General features: G+C 49.3%; 1 protein-coding gene across 1 annotated transcript in view; it reads left to right on the plus strand.

Moving 5' to 3' along the window:
- Nucleotides 1-4,484: 4,484 nt before the first annotated feature.
- The window catches only part of LOC138564887 (zinc finger protein 182-like), a 61,014-nt gene continuing 45,302 nt past the window's right edge, over nt 4,485-20,196 (plus strand). Inside the window, exon 1 of the mRNA XM_069642939.1 lies at nt 4,485-4,771. The gene's annotated coding sequence lies outside the window, so the exon portion shown is untranslated. The remainder of the gene's footprint in view (nt 4,772-20,196) is intronic.

Here is a 20,196-nt window from a genome sequence, read left to right on the forward strand (position 1 = left end):
GAAAAGGTTGCGGGCACACTTTGAACGTTGCGTCACTTTGCCACTTTTGACTTTGAGTTAGATGGTGAAAGTTTGCAGCAGTAGAGAATATTAATATTTTTTCATTGTTCAATTCAAGGGTGGCATGGTGAAAATGTTCTCCTTTGGCTGTTAATTTGACAATATCCGGGATTGTAATGTCTCGAAATAACATTGGTGCAGGTGGCAGATTCTCTTTCTGATTTTTTGTTCGGTTAATTGTACGCTGCATCAATTTTTCAGCTGGTAACTGAGCCGTTATATGTGTTGGTAATTGGTCACAAACACCTGCCAGTATCGATACACTAGCTTCACCGTGACTTTCCTCTGCTTTTCTTTTTAGCTCGGATAATGTTTTTTTGATAATAATATTGGTTTTATCTGGCAGATGGTTGTGTTCATTTTTACTTTTTACATCCGTTCCCTCTGTAATGCTTGTGCGCTGCATTTATTTTTTTTTGTATTCTGTGCATTTCCAGTAAATGCGTTCCTTTTTCTCGTATTCCTTATGGAAAACGTATCCATGTAAAACCAACTGCTTTCCTCTTTTTTGTGTGTCGATAAATTCCACTTTGTTCTCCATTTCTTATTCTAAAACAAACGAGAAAATTATTTTTCCTGTCATACATTTATATGTCGTATGATACCCTAATGTCTAGTCACAAGTTTGTTTTATCAATAGTACCTGTTTTAGTGTGAAACAACTCCAATCGATTTCCTGCAGTACCGTGTCAAGTGTTGTTCTGTCAGGTAATGACGGTTTTCCACAACCATTTTTGGTTTCTTGGTACCTAAACAAGGTTCTTTACTCATGGTTTTCACTTATGAGTTTAACCCTTTCTTACCCTCTTATGCCGAGTATGAGGGGTGAGAAGGTGGTTTGGGGGAGGTGGGGGGGTGGTGGCGGTTGGCAACGGGGTGTCGGGTGAGAGGGGTGGAGGGGGGAACCCCCCTCATAGTAAATGACACTCTTGTTTTTTCTTTATTTCCATTTATTGATATGCGTAATCTAACATTTTTTTCGATATTTATATTTTCGAAAAATTGACTCTTGTAATTGTATGTATATGTTTTTGATATTTTCATTTTCGACATTTTTATTCTTGATATTTTTGTAGTTCGACTTTTTATTTTCGATATTATCACTATAAACCGGGGATAATATGTAGGGATACCACATTGAGTCGAGTATGCATGGCACTGATAGATGCCAATTTGACATTGAACGCTGCGAATTGTGTATTTAGCAAGTCAATAACAAAATTCTACCTGTCATGTATTCTCAAAGGATGGTTTGCAACCCGACCCAGACAAAGTGCAAGCCCTTACTTCCGCACCAATGCCCACATCGACGGCTGCCTTAGGTTCTTTCTTGGGCATGGCCAGTTATTGCAAAAGGTATATACAAGACTTTGCATCTGTGAGCACACCTCTATGACTTCTCACTGGAAAATAGCAAGAATTGGCGTGGGCTAGGGAGTGCGAGGAAGCTTTTGAAGAAATCAAACCACACGCATCTCGTCTACTTCTTGCATGGCCTATTATGACCCGGACCTGGAGACAGAATTAACCGTTGATGCAAGGCATATCAATGCTGGGTGTTATTCTGGCTCAATTCAAGTAGGGCTCTTCTTCGCCCCGCCGAACTGTAGCATATGCGAGGCACAGCCTGTCAACCAGAGTGTGTTTATCTCCAACCTGAAAAAGAAAGCCTGGCAGTGGTCTGGGCATGTGAACACTATCATTTATTTCTCTATGGCCAAAAATGTACCATCATCACAGATTACCAGGCACTTACGACCATTTATGGCGAGCCAAATGCCAAGATGCCTCCCTGAATTGCGCGCTGGAGGCTTTGATTCCTTTGACATCTTTCACTGATCCGCGAAAGACCATAATCCAGCATACATCTTATCCCGGTATCCCCTGCCTGCAAAAGAAGAAACACAATCAACCAAGGCGGATCAATACATCAACTACATCGTAAGCAGCACCCTGCCCAAGTCGCTAACCATTCCTGAAATTCTCAAAAGTATACAACAAGATGGTATCATCAGGAAGGTGGCGTGAATCATCCAGATGTGAAGAGACTCTGCCTGAAGGCGAACGGAATCTACTAAAGACATTTACTGAAGCTGGTACTGTCTATCACTCCACAAGGCCTGTTACTGAAGGAGAATCGAATGATCATCCCTGAGGCACTGCAATGTAGGGTGATCATTTTGGCGCAGACAGGACATCGAGGGATTATCTCTACCAAGCGACAACTACGAGCAAAGATATGGTTCCGTCAAATGGACACCAAAATACAGAGGACACTAAAGAACTGTTTCACATGCAAAGAAGTAGCACCGGGCACATTCCCTCAACCGCTGAAGATGACACCCATGCCATTGAAAGTGTAGGACGAAGTAGTGGTTGACATGTTTGGACCTTTAGCAAATGGGAAACATATACTGGTCATCATGGATAAAATGTCTCGATTTCCTGAAGTACATTTAGTTCACTCAACAGTGGCCCACACTGTCATCCCCACACTTGACAAGATATTTGCAGACTATGGCATTCCGACCACAGCAGAACTTGACAATGTCCCGCCTTTCAGTGGACATGACTTTGCAATGTTTGCTGAACATCTAGGTTTCCAACATTGGAGGGTAACACCCTTGTGGCCTCAGACTAATGGCACTATCGAAAGGTTCATGGCCAATCTGAAACGCACCCTACAAGTGTGTGCCATCACAAAAGGATAATTCAAGCAACCCATTTGTACTCTGTTAAGATACTATCGAAACACAAAGCAGAGCTCAACGGGAGTGTGTCCTCCAAAGTTGATGTTTGGAAGGGTCATAAAAACCACACTTCCCCAGGCTCCGAGTTCGGTGGCTGTCTGGAATGCAGAATCAAGAGCTTGAAGCAAGGACGAGGCAAGCAAGGCAAAAATGAAGAGTTATGCCGACAGAAGAAGGACAGGAAACCAGAATTGCAAGTAGGGGATTTGGTCCTAGTATGCCAACTGTTAGGGTCAAAAGAGGTGTCTGCATTTAACCCTGAGCCTCTTACTGTGACCGCCATCAAGGGATCCATGGTGTCACATGTGGTAACATCACCAGAAACCCATCTTTCTTTACAAGATTGGGAAGCAAAGTGTCTGGTGGCAAGGAGCATGCTAGTGCAGTGAGCTCACTAGACAGCTGCTCTGACTTCATGGATGGTGACATAGACACTGATTACAGTGGCAGTGCGAGTGAAGAATGCATTCTGGTGACTCAAAGCCTGTCAAAGAGGGCTGTGAAAAAACCCACAAGATGGATTGAAGAGATGAGGTAATTTGGGCATGCATCATTATAAGTGGTGGGGAGATGTAATGTCTTCTGTTTATGTTTGTTGAGGACTCCATCTCGTCACCCTTTCCATGTTTGTGAATGGGTGAAGGCACAGGGTTTTGGTCACGTGCCAAGGTGGGGTTACCACCAGGGAGAATCAGTTGTGATTAGAGACTAAAGAAACAGCACCTATATATTGTGTCTCCGTCTTCGTTGCCTGAATGATATTATTGAAAGTGCTGCAGATATAACAGCGACTCTACCTCTGCTTCTCTATCCTCTCTTGGATGGCCATCTTTTCATTCTCGACTCAAATGTTACTTTCTCTGTACTGTGTTTAAATCTCTCTATGGTCTTGCTCTTATTTATCTTACATCCCTTGTTTCTTTTTATGCTCCTTCACAGGGTCCTTCGTTCACAATCTTACTTTTTTACTATCCGTTCCTTGTCTTCCCTGTCCTCAATCCCGTTTTCGTTTGTTTTCTTTGCTTGCTCCACTTCACTGGAATGCCCACCCTTTCCATTCGATCTATTGTTTCCTATACTTGTCGTCTTTGAACAACCATCTTCTTCAACCTTAAATGGCCACTCTATCCTATTTTGTTCTCTTTTTTTCTGTTTTCTTTTTTTTGTATTCTTAATCTTCGATTCATTATGTACTGTTTTATCATGTAATCATATCTGTAGTAAGGAAAGTTGGCATATGCACAGCGCCTTGGTGTAAGGTGCTTGATGAATAATAAATAAAATACAAAAAATACATGACGACCTTCTGAAGCACCTGTAAGGGAGATGTTTTCAGTTCAAGCAGGAGAGCTTCCCATAGGCCTGCATTGAGGTTAGAAGTCTCGCGCCTAAATCCGGAGGGTTGGCCTGTGTGATTAGGCATCAGTGCAGTCAGGCCTGCCCGCCTTGTGGTACTAGCACTGGGGTCTGTGTATGAAACCCCAGCAGAGTTAGGGAGGGTTTAAAGGGACTGGCAAACACCCTCCCCCAGAATAAGCTTCAATCTAAAACTCCCTGGGACCAGGGGGTGGAGTTCCCGCAGTCCCCCAGCAGAGGGCGCTCCTGCCCACTGGTCTCGCGAGGCTTGGGAGAGCGGAAGCAGGAAGCGCTGAAGTACTTCCGGGGCAGTGGCGGCAGAGGCAGCACGGGCGGCAGTCACTCTCTGTGCAGCTCGTAGAGAGGGGGGTAGGTGGGATATGTGTGGGTGGGCAGGCAGGCAGAGCGACCCCCCTCCCCAGACAGCAGCCGAGGCCCCACATCTCCCCCCTCGCCTCCTGCAGTAGCAGAGCCACCCCTGGGGCAGCAGAGGAAGGAGGCCCAGCTGCCAGGGACCCTGCCACCCGGGGTGCAGCAGCAGAGAGACAGGCAGTGCCCGATGCTTCCACCAGCAGCAGCGGCGGCAGCAGCAGCTCCAGCATCAGGTGAGCAGCGCTGCCAGCAGGGGGGGGGCTGTGAGGGGGAGAGCAGGGGGAGGTGTGCAGAGCAGTGTGAGAGCAGTGGGGAACTGTGTGAGGGGGAGCAGGAGGGGCTGGGTGAGGGGAGCAGGAGGGGCTGGGTGTGGGAGAGCAGGGGGAGCTATGGTGTGGGAGAGCAGGGGGAGGTGTGCAGAGCAGTGTGAGAGCAGTGGGGAGCTGTGTGAGGGGAGCAGGAGGGGCTGGTGTGGGAGAGCAGGGGGAGGTGTGCAGAGCAGTGTGAGAGCAGTGGGGAGCTGTGTGAGGGGAGCAGGAGGGGCTGGTGTGGGAGAGCAGGGGGAGCTATGTGCAGAGCAGTGTGAGAGCAGTGGGGAGATGTGTGAGGGGGAGCAGGAGGGGCTGTGTGAAGGAGAGCAGGGGGAGGTGTGCAGAGCAGTGTGAGAGCAGTGGGGAGCTGTGTGAGGGGGAGCAGGAGGGGCTGGGTGTGGGAGAGCAGGAGGGGCTGGTGTGGGAGAGCAGGGGGAGCTATGTGCAGAGCAGTGTGAGAACAGTGGGGAGATGTGTGAGGGGGAGCAGGAGGGGCTGGGTGTGGGGGAGCGGGAGGGGCTGGGTGTGGGAGAGCAGGGGGAGCTATGGTGTGGGAGAGCAGGGGGATGTGTGCAGAGCAGTGTGAGAGCAGTGGAGAGATGTGAGGGGGAGCAGGAGGGCTGGGTGTGGGAGAGCAGGGGGAGCTATGGTGTGGGAGAGCAGGGGGAGGTGTGCAGAGCAGTGTGAGAGCAGTGGGGAGATGTGTGAGGGGGAGCAGGAGGGGCTGGGTGTGGGAGAGCAGGGGAACTGAGGGGAGCAGGAGGGGCTGGGTGTGGGAGAGCAGGGGGAGCTATGTGCAGAGCAGTGTGAGAGCAGTGGGGAGATGTGTGAGGGGGAGCAGGAGGGGCTGTGTGAAGGAGAGCAGGGGGAGGTGTGCAGAGCAGTGTGAGAGCAGTGGGGAGCTGTGTGAGGGGGAGCAGGAGGGGCTGGGTGTGGGAGAGCAGGAGGGGCTGGTGTGGGAGAGCAGGGGGAGCTATGTGCAGAGCAGTGTGAGAACAGTGGGGAGATGTGTGAGGGGGAGCAGGAGGGGCTGGGTGTGGGGGAGCGGGAGGGGCTGGGTGTGGGAGAGCAGGGGGAGCTATGGTGTGGGAGAGCAGGGGGAGGTGTGCAGAGCAGTGTGAGAGCAGTGGAGAGATGTGAGGGGGAGCAGGAGGGCTGGGTGTGGGAGAGCAGGGGGAGCTATGGTGTGGGAGAGCAGGGGGAGGTGTGCAGAGCAGTGTGAGAGCAGTGGGGAGATGTGTGAGGGGGAGCAGGAGGGGCTGGGTGTGGGAGAGCAGGGGAACTGAGGGGAGCAGGAGGGCTGGGTGTGGGGGAACGGGGGGGCTGGGTGTGGGGGATCAGGGGAGCTGGTGTGGGAGAGCAGGGGCAGGTGTGTGAAGGGGAGCAGGAGGGGCTGGGTGTGGGAGAGCAGGAGGGGCTGGTGTGGGAGAGCAGGGGGAGCTATGTGCAGAGCAGTGTGAGAACAGTGGGGAGATGTGTGAGGGGGAGCAGGAGGGGCTGGGTGTGGGAGAGCAGGGGAACTGAGGGGAGCAGGAGGGGCTGGGTGTGGGAGAGCAGGAGGGGCTGGTGTGGGAGAGCAGGGGGAGCTATGTGCAGAGCAGTGGGGAGATGTGTGAGGGGGAGCATGAGGGGCTGGGTGTGGGGGAACGGGGGGGCTGGGTGTGGGGGGACGGGGGCCTGGGTGTGGGGGAACGGGGGGGCTGGGTGTGGGGGATCAGGGTAGCTGGTGTGGGAGAGCAGGGGGAGGTGTGTGAGGGGGAGCAGGAGGGGCTGGGTGTGGGAGAGCACGGGGTGGTGTGTGAGGGGAGCAGGGGGGGCTGGATGTGGGAGAGCAGGAGGGGCTGGTGTGGGAGAGCAGGGGGAGCTATGTGCAGAGCAGTGTGAGAGCAGTGGGGAGATGTGTGAGGGGGAGAAGGAGGGGCTGTGTGAGGGGGAGCGTGAGGGGGAGCAGGAGGGGCTGGGTGTGGGAGAGCATGGGGAGCTGGGTCAGGGGGAGAAGGAGGGGCTGGTGTAGGAGAGCAGGGGGAGGTGTGTGAGGGGAGCAGGAGGGGCTGGGTGTGGGAGAGCAGGGGGAGGTGTTCAGAGCAGTGTGAGAGCAGTGGAGAGATGTGAGGGGGAGCAGGAGGGGCTGTGTGAGGGGAGCAGGAGGGGCCGGGTGTGGGAGAGCAGGGGGAGGTGCGCAGAGCAGTGTGAGAGCAGTGGAGAGATGTGAGGGGGAGCAGGAGGGGCTGGTGTGGGAGAGCAGGAGGGGCTGTGAGAGATGGGGGGGCTGTGAGGGGGAGAGCAGGGGGAGGTGTGCAGAGCAGTGGGGAGCTGTGTGAGGGGGAGCAGGAGGGGCTGGGTGTGGGAGAGCAGGGGGAGGTGTGCAGAGCAGTGTGAGAGCAGTGGAGAGATGTGAGGGGGAGCAGGAGGGGCTGGTGTGGGAGAGCAGGGGAAACTGAGGGGAGCAGGAGGGGCTGGGTGTGGGAGAGCAGGGGGAGCTATGTGCAGAGCAGTGTGAGAGCAGTGGGGAGATGTGTGAGGGAGAGCAGGAGGGGCTGTGTGAAGGGGAGCAGGAGGGGCTGTGTGAAGGGGAGCAGGAGGGGCTGTGTGGGGGAGCAGGGGAAGCTGTGAGATGGGGCTGTGAGAGATGGGGAGGCTGTGTCAGGGAGAGCAGGGGAGGTGTGTGAGGGGGGGCAGGCGGGGCTTTGTGAGGGGGAACGGGGGCTGTGGGAGATGTGGGGGCTGTGAGGGGGAGAGCAGGGGGAGGTGTGCAGAGCGGTGGGGAGCTGTGTGAGGGGGAGCAGGAGGGGCTGTGTGAGGAAGAAACAGGAGGGGGAGGTGTGCAGAGTAGTGTGAGAGCAGTGGGGAGATGTGTGAGGGGGAGCAGGAGGGGCTGGGTGTGGGAGAGCAGGAGGGGCTGGGTGTGGGAGAGCAGGGGGAGCAGGAGGGGCTGTGCGAGGGAACCGGGGGCTGTGGGAGATATTGTCGCTGTGAGGGGAAGAGCAGGGGGAGGTGTGAGAGCAGTGAGGGGGCAGGAGGGGCTGTGTGAGGGGGAGCAGGTGGAGCGGGAGGGGCTGGGTATGGGAGCGCAGGGGGAGCTGTGTGAGGAAGAAGCAGGAGGGGGAGGTGTGCAGAGCTGTGTGAGGGGGAGCAGGAGGGGCTGTGCGTAGTAGAGCAAGGGGGGGGTTGTATGTGGGAGAGATTGGGCGGCTGTGTGTTTGTGTGTGAATGCACGTGTGGTTGTGGGAGAAACCATGGCCTGTGTAGGTGGGAGAGCCAGAATGATGGGGTGTGGGAAAGTATGGGTGCTGTTTGTGGGAGACCCCTGCTGTGCTTTGTGTTGCCGAGGGGACGCCTGTGTGTTGCAGTAAAATGGCTGTGTGTGGGAGTAAGGTGGTTGAGTGTGGGAGGCAACTAGTGAGCTTTGTGTGGCAGAAGGGAGAGCTTTCTGTGCTGGAGAGCAGCAGGACTGTGCATGGGAGAGTAGGGGTTTGGGTGAGGGAGACCAGGGGCGCTGTGTTTTGGAAAGGAGGGGGAATTGTGTGTTGGTGAGCAGGAGGGGCTGTGACTGGGGAAAACAGGGGGATTTTGTGTGTGGGAGGGCAGAGTGGCCTGTGTGTGGCAGAGCCGAGAGCGTGTGTGTGGGAGAACCGGGGGCAGGAGGCTGTGTGTGTGTGGGGGAGACCTGGAAGGGATGTTTGTGTCGTGTAGGGGAGCTATGACCATTTTCTTCAATTCCTGAACATGTCGCAGTGTGCAGATAAACACGTCCATGGATGTACCGTGCCTGGGCTACTGCAACAGTTTATCCTCACCAAACCCCCAAGTCATGTTCATATCATCCAGATCAAGGGGTCAGACCAACCCTCCAGCTTAAGCACTGGTACCCAACCCCATCACCCCAGCGCTTGTCGCCTTCCATTGGCTCCCCATAGCTGCATTTATGAGCTTCAAGGTGCTTTATACCACACTCGAAGCCTTTTGGGACTCTGACCAAGCTTACCTCATTTGGAAGGTAATGAAGTATTGATCCCCTAGTTTCCTCTTATCTTCGTCCTCCAGGATAATTGGGGTGGTGAGCGTTAGAAAGAGATTCATGGTGTGGGACCACTTCAGAGAGCTGGGGCTGCCTCTGGAATCCTCATCTTGCAGATCTCCTACTGGAGTAAAGCTGCCTTTGCTTCACGAACAGACCAAAGACTTTTCTTTGTAACAATAAATTCACACTGAACTCTTCGCCCTTCTGAGTCTTCTGTACTGTACTCCTTCTTCCTGCTTCAGTCCCCCTCTTACTCCCCTCCACCATGGCTTGTGCTTCTCTCTTTTCCTACACGTTACTTCTCTCCATCCTCCTTCCCTCTGCACCAGCTCCTCTTGCTCTTGTATCGCCTGTTACTGATCTGAAAGCTCCACAGGTCTGTGCTTTAACCCCATCCCTTGCCTTAGAGGCGTTATGGAGCAGCCGTGCCTGCAGATAGCGCTTTCCAAAACAGAAATACATATATTATATAATTTCCAAGGGCAGTGTACTGTGGTCAGCCAAAGTTTACTTCTTACTACTGTTTATCTTGTAGGAAGGTCCTTTGGGGGAAACTGACCCAAAGCGGTGACGCTATAATCTAATAATATTGGTTGCCTAAGGTTCTTCTTGGTCGTGTTGTTTTTTCACTTCAGGAGAAAGTGCACCAGAGTTTCTTTGAAAAGTCCACACAATGGGCCCCTTGCAGGAGCATTGTCCCTCCAAGATGCAGTGAAAGTGGCCACAGATAATATTCCAAGTCTCGCTCTAGAGGCGGTGACACAATTCTGAACTCCAGATAATCTAGGCCCACTATGACATTCTCGAGAGTTCTTGAGTACATGTTTGCTTTAAGCTGTTTAATTTCCTGCGAAGTCAAAGCCCACAGCTTTTCCCTCAGATCAGGCCTATGTAAGCTCAGGAGGATTGCTTTAACATGGGTGAACCATTTAATGTTCTTTCCTCCACTTAGACACTAGATACGAGCTAGTCCTTCCCAGTACTTTACCAGCACCTTTGTATTCCATGATCTGACACAGTATGAAACGGGTACAAGGGGAAACCTGGGTTGCTACTGATATGATTAAGGTCCAAGAGGAGCAATGTACAAGGGGATCAAACAGAAACTCACCCACACTGCGCTAGACAAGATCATTTCTGTTTAACAAACTCATTTGAATCAAAGCACCAGCCAACACATGTTTCGACCTCAGTCTTTTTTCAGACAGTCGTTTGTTCAAATGAGTTTGTTAAACAAATGATCTTGTCTAGCGCAGTGTGGGTGTGTTTCTGTTTGATTGTCTAATCAATAGGACGATGGGGGCATAGGGTCCTTATTTCACGACCACCCGCAGCAGACATAGTGCTCCCAAATATATTTTGATTTTGTTCATGTGCGCAGCAGGTTCTGGCGACACGTTCCTCCAGATCTTCACAAGCAATATAGAAGGTGTACTGACTGGAGATGGAGACAGCAATAGCGGTGTAAGGATTTTATTTTCACAGGAGCTTAGTTCAGCACCACATAGTGCAGCTGGCAGGGCTTGTTTGTGAAGCAGGTTCCGGGCTCGAGCAATGGCCCAACTGCGATGTTTGTGGAAAAAAGAGAAAATACCAACACTATACTTCTGGAGTGTGACCACTGTTTCAGAAGACTGCACTTCCCACCCATCGTTATCTTGGAAACGCACAGCAAGATAGTCAAAGTGGGCAACTTGGTCAACAGTGGCACTAGCAACTAAAGCTATGGATCTGTTAGGGCTTAAACGCCATCACCTTTGATTTATTAGAGTTCAGATTTAAGCAAAGGGACTCACACTTGCGGAGGAATATGGATAAAGGTTTCTTAAGACCTGTGGGGATACCAGCAAGTAACATGTCATCATCGCATACAAAGGAGCAGGGTATTTATCGCAAGCCAGTCTCGGACGGGGGGCAGTCCTGGCACCCTTCCCTGGTGCGTCAATCGTTTTCTGGACATAGATGTTAAATAGGAGAGGTGCCAGGACACAACCATGCCACACACCCAATTTGACATCAAACTCTTGACATCTCACCCCCCCCCCCCCCCCGGTCCATAGCGGACTCTAGCTTTGTGATCAGAATAGAGGGAGGAGATGATAGATATGGTTGCAATATCATAACTTGCCACAGGGCATCTCTCAAGATCTAAAAAGGCTGCCTAGAGGTACATTGTATGTAGTGCTGTGTATTTCTGAATAAGCATGTATAATGAGCCGTGATCCAATATACCTCTGTTCACCCGGCAACCCAGCCTGGAGATGGCTGATCACATTAGACTGGTCAGCCCAGTCCTGTAAATTATCCATAAGCAGTTTGCCAAAAACTTACGCCAGTATCCAGAAGCGAGATTGGGAGAAAATTAGCTTGGTCTTTGGGCCTCATTACAACCCAGGCGGTAAGTTCCCTACTTTCCCACCATGGTGTAAACTCTGTTTACACCATGGCGGATGGTGGATTTACCGCCCCATTCCAAGGTGAGTGGGGCGGTAAATCCCCCTTCCCCATTCACCCTTCCCCATTCCCATTTTTGCCCCATAGGGCATAATAGGAGTGGGGAAGGCGCTAATTACGGCACCGTAAATTACGGTGCCGTAATTAGCACCAGGGCGGGTTAGCGCCTTGCATTTTAACGCCTGCTAAAAGCAGGCGTTAAAATGGTAATCAGGCGTTAAGGGTGCCGATGGCGCCGTTAAACCCTTAACGCCTGGGTTGTAATGAGGCCCTTTGCCTCCTTATTTATAGATCGGGACTATTGTAGCTTGTTTTCAGGATGTCAGAGGTTCGCCACTAGCCAAATTTGCATTGAATATTTTGCAAAGGACCGGAGTCCAGACAGTCGCTTAATCTTCAAACAGGGCTGGTTTAGCTATACGGTTCAACACATTAGACCATTTTATCGATTTCAGTGAAAACCTTTATTGAAATTGTTGGGGCTGGAAAAACTTCTAGTTTGCTCTATAACTAAAATGGGAGTAGTCTCGACCATCAAACATTAAACAAAACCGTCCTAGTGGAGTCGAAATGGCCTACGCTAACAAAACCTAATGCCTGCCCTATCCCTTGTACATAAAAGTGTGCAAACGGGAAATGTATGCAAAAGGAAAAATCAGTGTTCAAAAGAATAAATGTAGTTGAACCAGCTCTCCTCCCCACGTTAGACCTCACGAAGTAAGGGTGTCCCTGTAGGCAAGATGACACACTCTGGCTCGGATTCCAACACGATACACCGTTCCAAAAGGTGGATTGAGGCCTGCCCGGTCTTCCGCGTTAAGATTTCTTTTCTTGACTTCCTAAATAATGTTTCTACAAAAAAATTCAGAGGTCCCCTTCTGTTGGGCTCAGGCCCTTCACAACAGAGTTCAACATGTGTGTGGCTTTCTTTACAGACCCCAGCAGGACCATTTTGAATCAAAGTTCACGGTTGAACTTTCACTCGCCCCTTCTCTAGGAGTTAATCTTCTTTATTTTACTTTTGCTGTTCATTCGCTGCAACCAACGTACCTTTCATAGACTTTCGAGTGGGCTACTTCTTTTCGCCGGACCATTCTGTTACTTAGTATCGCTGATTCCACAGCTGTCCTTTTTACTTCAAAGTTCATTCACAGATCTGCCTTTCCTCGCTTTTAATCCACACGCGTACAGACTACACTTGCGATACAGGTCTCTTGGGTCACTTGCCAACTCACCGGCTGTGTCCATTTCTTTCTTGGTTTTACGATTCCCAATTCACAAGTCAAGGTTAGTATTACAGGCATGGCCTGGCCTCTCCAACTCTACCGTTCACCCGGGAGGGTCACTGGTGTCCTTGAAACACAATGCAGTCTTCTCCATGTGTCTTTCGCTGCATGTCGGAGGCAACCACCTCCAATAGGGAACTCCTGGGGCTCTCGACCCGCTGTACTCGCCCGTTGGTCCGTCGCTCTGCTCCAGTAGGTTTGCCTTCGCCCCGGAAGTTCTGCTCGTACTCATGTTCCGCCTTGCTCACAGTGTGTCTCGGTGCTGCCTTTTATTCGTGTGAGGAGAGCTATTCAGCATCAGCTGTATGCACTTAGAATTAAGTGCCTGACAGTGCCTGACAGTGCCTGACCCGATTAGGGGGACATGTCCAGTACAATATCTGAAGGTTAATGTTATTCTGTCACCCTCCTCCTCGGCCTGGTGTTTGTGTAAAAAGGAGGAGTGGGGAGTTGGGACCTCGGAGAATCTTAAAAAATAGGATGGGTTGGATAAACAAAATAGGGGGGGATTACCGCCTCTCACCATTGGCTGCCTCACCCCCACTCCCTGAAGACCCCTCACCCAGGTGATCCTCTTGCACTGGTCCAAAGGCGATGGCCGTGCCCTGGCCACCTGAGAGAGAGATGCCCGGGGACTAGCAGGTGAGACACCCTCTGGTTTCTCACAACTTTGACATGGGTCACAAATCACTCTGGGCTGTCTCGGCATCTCCCCAACTTGTTCCACTCCTTTCTCTTCTGTGGGTTCCAGACCCATTTGTATTCTCTTGGGTTCTCCCCAACTTTCTTTGGGCCTTAGCCTCTTGATCGTGTGTTTCTTCACTCTTGTATGGGTCCTAGGACAGTGTGCTTATCTTTTGCGGGCATCACCCAAATTCATATGTGTCCCAGACCCTGCTATGTTGCTTTCCCAGGTTCTCTGCCCCTTCTTCACTCAATGTCCAACTGAACAGACCTGGTGTACTCTCCTGCCAGGTACTGTTCCACGTAGGGTACTTTGTAAAATGTGTGCCAACTTTTGCAGTGTGTTTGTTATCCCTTTCTGTCTCTCTGGATATTGACTCCTGCCAAGCATAGCATTTATTCTCTTTTTGATATTCTCAGGCCCCAGACCCTTTTATGTCGGCTTTGCCCTTGTATTTCTTTTGGCTTTGCCTCTGTAATTGACTTGGGTCCCAGACTTCCCTTGTATCGGCCTTCCAGGAACACTTGGTTTACTCTCCTGCCAAGTGTCTACTGCTATGGCAGATGTCTGTCTCTTTACATTTCTCTTAGGGTCCTTGGCCCATTTATTAATAGCTTCACTTCGTATTGGGTCCCCACCCTCCTTGGGCTCCCTTCATTTGGTACCAGGCCCCTCTTATGAACCCAGACAGCACCGTAACTTTTTTGCGGCACATCCTGCTTAAGCTCCTCTAACTCTCTGGGCGACCTGCCAACCCTCCTCTCTCAGCTCCTGCTGTCGTCCCAGTCCCTGCTTCAGCTTCAGTGAATCGGGCTGCACGGCTTTCTCCTTCAGGAGTTCCAAGTCTTCTGTGTGCTTGGTTTCTCTTGGGCTGTTGGTTCTTGGCAGCACCTTTTAGAGACTGCAGTTGCATTGTACCGTCTTTCTTGTCTACAGCTTCCCGTGTCTCTCTATTTACTGTATTCAAACTTCGCTCTTGGTTCCTCTGGAGCAGGTTAGTGAAATGGTCTAGTCCTAATTTGTGCTTTGAGTATCTAATAGGCAGTCTCCAGTAACTAGACTGCACATTCTTGTTGCTATAGGTATTCCTCATTGCTCCACTCTTCCGCCTCGTCACAGTTCAAAACTGGTGATTATCATAGAGTTCAGTAGCATTCGTCTCTGTATTCTCAGGATTTGGTTTCCTCAATGCTACACAAATAGACATAGGTGTGGGAGACCACAGGGAACTGAGTCGCTTGAGCTGAAGGAGGGGAATACCTATTCTCCCAAGGTGATCATCACAGGTCCCATGGAGGGTTTCCCTCCCCAGAAGATCCACCCGCTAAGTACCACCTCAAGGGGACTATCTGGTAGCAGCCTCACCTGCCTGGCCTCATGGGAGCCCCCAACCCCCATGGAAGCAGTGATAATCCCCTGGGATTCATCACAGTGTGAACACATCTCTGCTTTACAGCTTCATTTAGGCAGATGCTGTGAGCAACCAGCGGACATGCCGGAAGTGGGGGTATCTAGAACCTTACCTGACTGAAGGTGAGGGTCTACAATACCATAGTCCAGTACTCTGCAGAAGGAGGTGGGCTTGGTGTGGGCCTACAATACCATAGTCCAGTACTCTGCAAAGGGGGGTGGGGGCTTGGTGAGGTCCTACAACGCCACAGTCCAGTGTTCTGCAGAAGAAGGTGGGCTTGGTGTGGGCCTACAATACCATAGTCCAGTACTCTGCAAAGGGGGGTTGGGGGCTTGGTGAGGTCCTACAATGCCACAGTCCAGTGTTCTGCAGAAGAAGGTGGGCCTACAATACCACAGTCCAGTACTCTGCAAAGGGGGGTTGGGGCTTGGTGAGGTCCTACAACGCCACAGTCCAGTGTTCTGCAGAAGAAGGTGGGCTTGGTGTGGGCCTACAATACCATAGTCCAGTACTCTGCAAAGGGGGGTTGGGGGCTTGGTGAGGTCCTACAATGCCACAGTCCAGTGTTCTGCAGAAGAAGGTGGGCTTGGTGTGGGCCTACAATACCACAGTCCAGTACTCTGCAAAGGGGGGTTGGGGCTTGGTGAGGTCCTACAACACCACAGTCCAGTGTTCTGCAGAAGAAGGTGGGCTTGGTGTGGGCCTACAATACCATAGTCCAGTACTCTGCAAAGGGGGGTTGGGGGCTTGGTGAGGTCCTACAATGCCACAGTCCAGTGTTCTGCAGAAGAAGGTGGGCTTGTTTCTTAGAGTCCAGATTATTGTCTTTGTAAATATGGGCCTCTTATCATATTGCACCTCCTAGGAAGTTGTCCACCATTGAGGCCATGAGCTTTGCAACATCTTTCGCAAAGGCTCTTCCAGTTTGTTTATAATTTCTTGTCTTAATACTCAGATTCAGTTTACACAAGTTACCTTAATTCGCTTTCCATATCCTGGCTCCTTTGCTGGGTCGATGCCACCACTTTACTGTAATTGTTTTGGCTATAGCTATATTGTACTTGATGTTGTAAGAATTTTCAATTCAACACTACAGCGAAGTCAATGCCTAGTCTGGGATACTGAATGGAAACCCTTATTGATATATCTTTATGTCCAGTTCATGAGTTCTGGATGACTACCCCTATATAACACCCCTCTCTTGGAATCCCCCTGACCCCACTGAGCCAAGAAGGAGTTCTGTTTTGCAAGTTTTAAAAGGTTTATTTGAGAATTTAAACAATATATATATATCACACTTTATAATAAATTAATATCTGATAGTACACTTAGACATATGATGTTGATCAACAATGGGTAATCTGGCACTAGCACACTTCTTTACAATCAATGAGGAGTTAGTATAGGATGGATAAAGTAGCAAAACTACTTTTATGATTTCAAGGGAAAAGCAATGAGGAATAAAATGCAGTAAAGAAATACTTCATATGATTTTAGCAAAAGATAAAATAATCACTTTTTCTCTGGCAATTCACCCCCCTCCCCTATGCAATGTAAGACATGGAAGTAGATGGAAAGAGGAGCACACAGTTCTCAGGAATGCAATCAAATACAATACGAAATTCAGTTCCCCCCCAGCAAGCTTAGAGAAAACCGGTATGAGTTTTAAAACACAGGCCCAAGTGCTTTGAATGTGGTGGCAATGAAGTGAGAAATATGCTGAAAATGCTTTTAATTCCCTTTAGGAGGTTCAGGGTGAGTGGTAGCTACTTGGGATGAGTTCAGGCTCACTTTAGCAATGATTCAGGGATGGTTCTTAAGATGCAAACGAATTTTAGCAATTCAGGCAAAAGCAGCTATCTTTTTACAAGTAAAGAAATCGGGCCAAATCGCAAATCGCGGCAAAATTCGCGAGTGCGTGAATCGTGATTGCAGAAAAAGTATGAGGAGTAGGAAGTCGGTTCTAGTCGTGTTGGAAAGCTTAGATTCTAAGCTTTCAGAGGAAAGTTAAACCAAGTTCGTAGCCCACACGGTTCCAGAGATACGGGCGATTAAATAAAGGTAGTTTTTCGGATTTTAAGTAAACTCAAAATGACAGGTGACAGCTTTGCAGCTGCAGAATTGACAATTGACAGTGGTGCAGCTTTACAAAATGACAAGTGACAACTTCTAGAAGGCAGTTCTGGTTAGATTAAAATAGTTTGGATTAGATTGAGAGATTGGTTCTGCACAGTTCTGCTAGGTACTCACTATATATTTTTGAAATAGGCCCCGCCACGGATCTGGTCAGGTTTTGGACTGGATTCCGGTTCTGGTCTCGGCACTTCAGTGATCTGGGTCAGCTCTCTGGCTCTGCTAACAGCGGTCTGGGTCACTCTGGATCTCTGGATGTGAAGTCGTCGGTCAGCATGCTCCGCAGCAAATGGATTTGAATGTCTCTACCTGTCCCAGCAGTCTCTTTTTATGTGTTTTTGAAAATGGGTGTGTGCCTGGGCCTTGCTAAGCCTGCCCCTCTCTACTTGTCATTGGCCAATTCTCCCCTCTCCCATGATTGGGGGAAGGAAATGTGAGTCAGAGTGATGCTGTAGGTTTTATGGGTCAGAGGATCCTCCCCTGGTCAGTTTGCCCACAAATCTATATTTGATTCAAATACATATTGCACAGATACACAGTTGTTTAAAATTACATGCACCCATCACATATCACATGAGGTGTACTCTGTTCAAACTGCTCTTCCTGGGGGCTTGCATTCAGAAATGGCAACAATTTGCACTTTTTAACTGGTTTTGCAATATCGGACATTTACCCAAATTTACACACATGTGCGCAAGGAGTATGGACATTAATTGATGAAGTGTCAGATTTTTAACATGCAGACATTTGGAGTGAACCCTATTTTCCGCTAGCAACCCCCCAGATCATACCACCGGGTCCTAAAACCTCTTAAAATGTGGGCAGAAAAATCACAAGAATTATGGTATCATTTAGCTAATTTTGACAAGTCCGCACCATGAGTTATACATCTTTCTTAAAATCATATTCTGGCCAACAGGGGTGTGTCTTCCCAGGTCACATGGTGGAGAAACCAGTCTATCCACTTTCTTTAAGCTCAGCCTGTCCTCAGAGGGGGCTGCCCCTCCCAGTTTCTGCCAAGAGGAAGCCACTTTTACGACGCCCCAATATAACTTCTGCCTGAGTCAAGGAAGGGCTTTGTTCAAAAGGAAGCCATTTACGATCCCCCCCCAATGAACCATCTGCCTGGGCCCAGGACAGGCCTTTGTTCAACTCCCTGTAGCTGCTCCACCCCTAATCTAATCAGAGAGGTGACAACTCCTTTTGGCAAGGGTAAGAGTGGCTGAGCAGGTTTTAACTCCTGTGGGGGTAGATGTCAGGCAGAATTCAGTTTCATTAAGCCAGGTTTCAGCTAAATGTCACTTTTTGTCCCCCAGTTTAAGTCTATTACGATTTTTGCATTCACATTAAATAATTACTTCCTTCAAGTCATTTCAGAGTATAGTTTTACATTGTATCCACCTCTTAGCAAGTCTTTCCTTGGCCTGGTTTTGTTTCATTTGTTCAGTTTTACACAAAAGTCTGGTGGTTTTAAAACGCCGGCTTTCTGATAGTGGTGAATACTGGTAATGCAACCATTTTTGGGATTTAAGAAAATGAATTCCCCACAGTTCTAGGTTGCTTTTGGCAATCAGCATTGCCATTCCCAATGGTTTCAGGCTACTGTGTGGGTAGTCCAATGGTGGTTTTAGGCAGTGCCCTCCTGTGCTCACAACCTAGGCAAAAATGGGTGGCAGCCTATTCTTCATGCATTTCCCTGTGCATTTTCTGCGAAGTTCTGGCCATCATGATGTTTTCTATGCCAGTACTGCACAGTTTTCCTATTCTGGCGTACATGTGGGCTTTTTGGCCATCTTGGATTTTCTAAGCCCACAGCACCAAATGTTGCAGCATGATAGCTCAAACGTGGGTCAGGACACCCAACAATATTAAGATTCTGTACAGATTTGCACAGTAGATGTGGTTTACACTTCAGATACAAGCTGAACCCAGTAGCGTAAACAAATGCGTAGAGGGGAATAAGTGTCTATATATGGTTCATAATGGATAATCCTTTGGGGGACACCCTTGCACTTAGCTCTCTCGCTCTGCACTTGCACGTGGTTCCGAATGTCACAGGGCCTAGTGGGGCCGCTAGTAGTGGTGTTCTATGTTTCTTACTGTCTATGCTTTTGATCCGCTTGCTCCCTTCCCTTTTGCCTTGTGGAGCTTTGAAACACTGTTTTTGATGTGTAAGGGCCTAATTAATGCCTAATAACTAAATAAAATGCGCTAAAATCATTGACTGGAAGTGCACAGAAAATGCACAACTACCCAAAACAGATCTAAGAGAAGGGACTAGAAGTGCTAAGCCCAGCGCTAAAAGCAGGTAGCAGAACCTGCATACCTCTGTCTGATCTCTTCCTCAATCTGCTCTGTGTAGACTTGCCACACTTACTCCGACAGTGGCTGAGTGTCAAGGGCCACTCTGCCCTGCTCTAATCTACACAGTTACAATAAAGTCTCTATTCAGAATGTTATATATTATTATGATTCCTCTATGGAAGTTTGGAGGGAGGGGTGTCTCTGACATGGTTGCATCCTCATCTTGACCCCCCTGTGGCTGGCTGTAAGCCATCTCCTGCAAGAGCCTAGAATAATACCGCAGGATCATAAGTGGTCCCATTTGTAAAAGCTGCACGGAGCCCAGCATGTAGAACACACAGGGGTGGCATGATTCAGGTTATTAAAGGTACCCCATATTCAGGTAGCAATCTTTTGAACCAGGTGTTGTCATGTTATTTGAAGGCAGGAAGCACATGCTTGCATGTTAAAGGGCACCAGGACGCAAGATATAAGTACAATTGCTGCAGTGGTGGTGTACTGTGAGGGGTCAGATCTGTGAGGCAGACAACTTTGTCAAGAGTTTTCAAGATTAGCCATTTTTATTAAATCAAAAGGTTGGTTGTGCGCCACACTATCCCTAACCTGGCAATGATTTCCCTGCCTACAATAAACTAAAGCTAACACTCTAACAAAAGGATATCTGTCCCTCACACTTGTACATTCAATAACGTAACAAGTAAATGCATGGCAGTTCAATTCAATATATATATATATATCTATATCTCAATCGAATTCACAATATGAACAATGTCTGGATGAATTCCCCTTCCCCAGATCTGAGCATGGTTCTGCTTCACAGCTCAAATGAAAATTAGGAAAACCTGGCTTGGCACAAAGTTCCAACACAGTTCCTGATAGCCAAAAAAGTTCAGTTGTCTCAATAATATACCAAAAGAAAATAGTATGTTCCAACTCCTCCTGGAGCAAGAACAGGCTTTCCCTTTGTATTCTTCAATTGCACAACAACAATTGTCTTTGTCCGGATGTTTTGCTCCATACTTTGCTCTCTGCAGAATTGTAACACCTCCACTG

This window comes from Ambystoma mexicanum, chromosome 1p, assembly GCF_040938575.1.
Source record: "Ambystoma mexicanum isolate Mex_15411 chromosome 1p, UKY_AmexF1_1, whole genome shotgun sequence".
NCBI lineage: Eukaryota > Metazoa > Chordata > Amphibia > Caudata > Ambystomatidae > Ambystoma > Ambystoma mexicanum.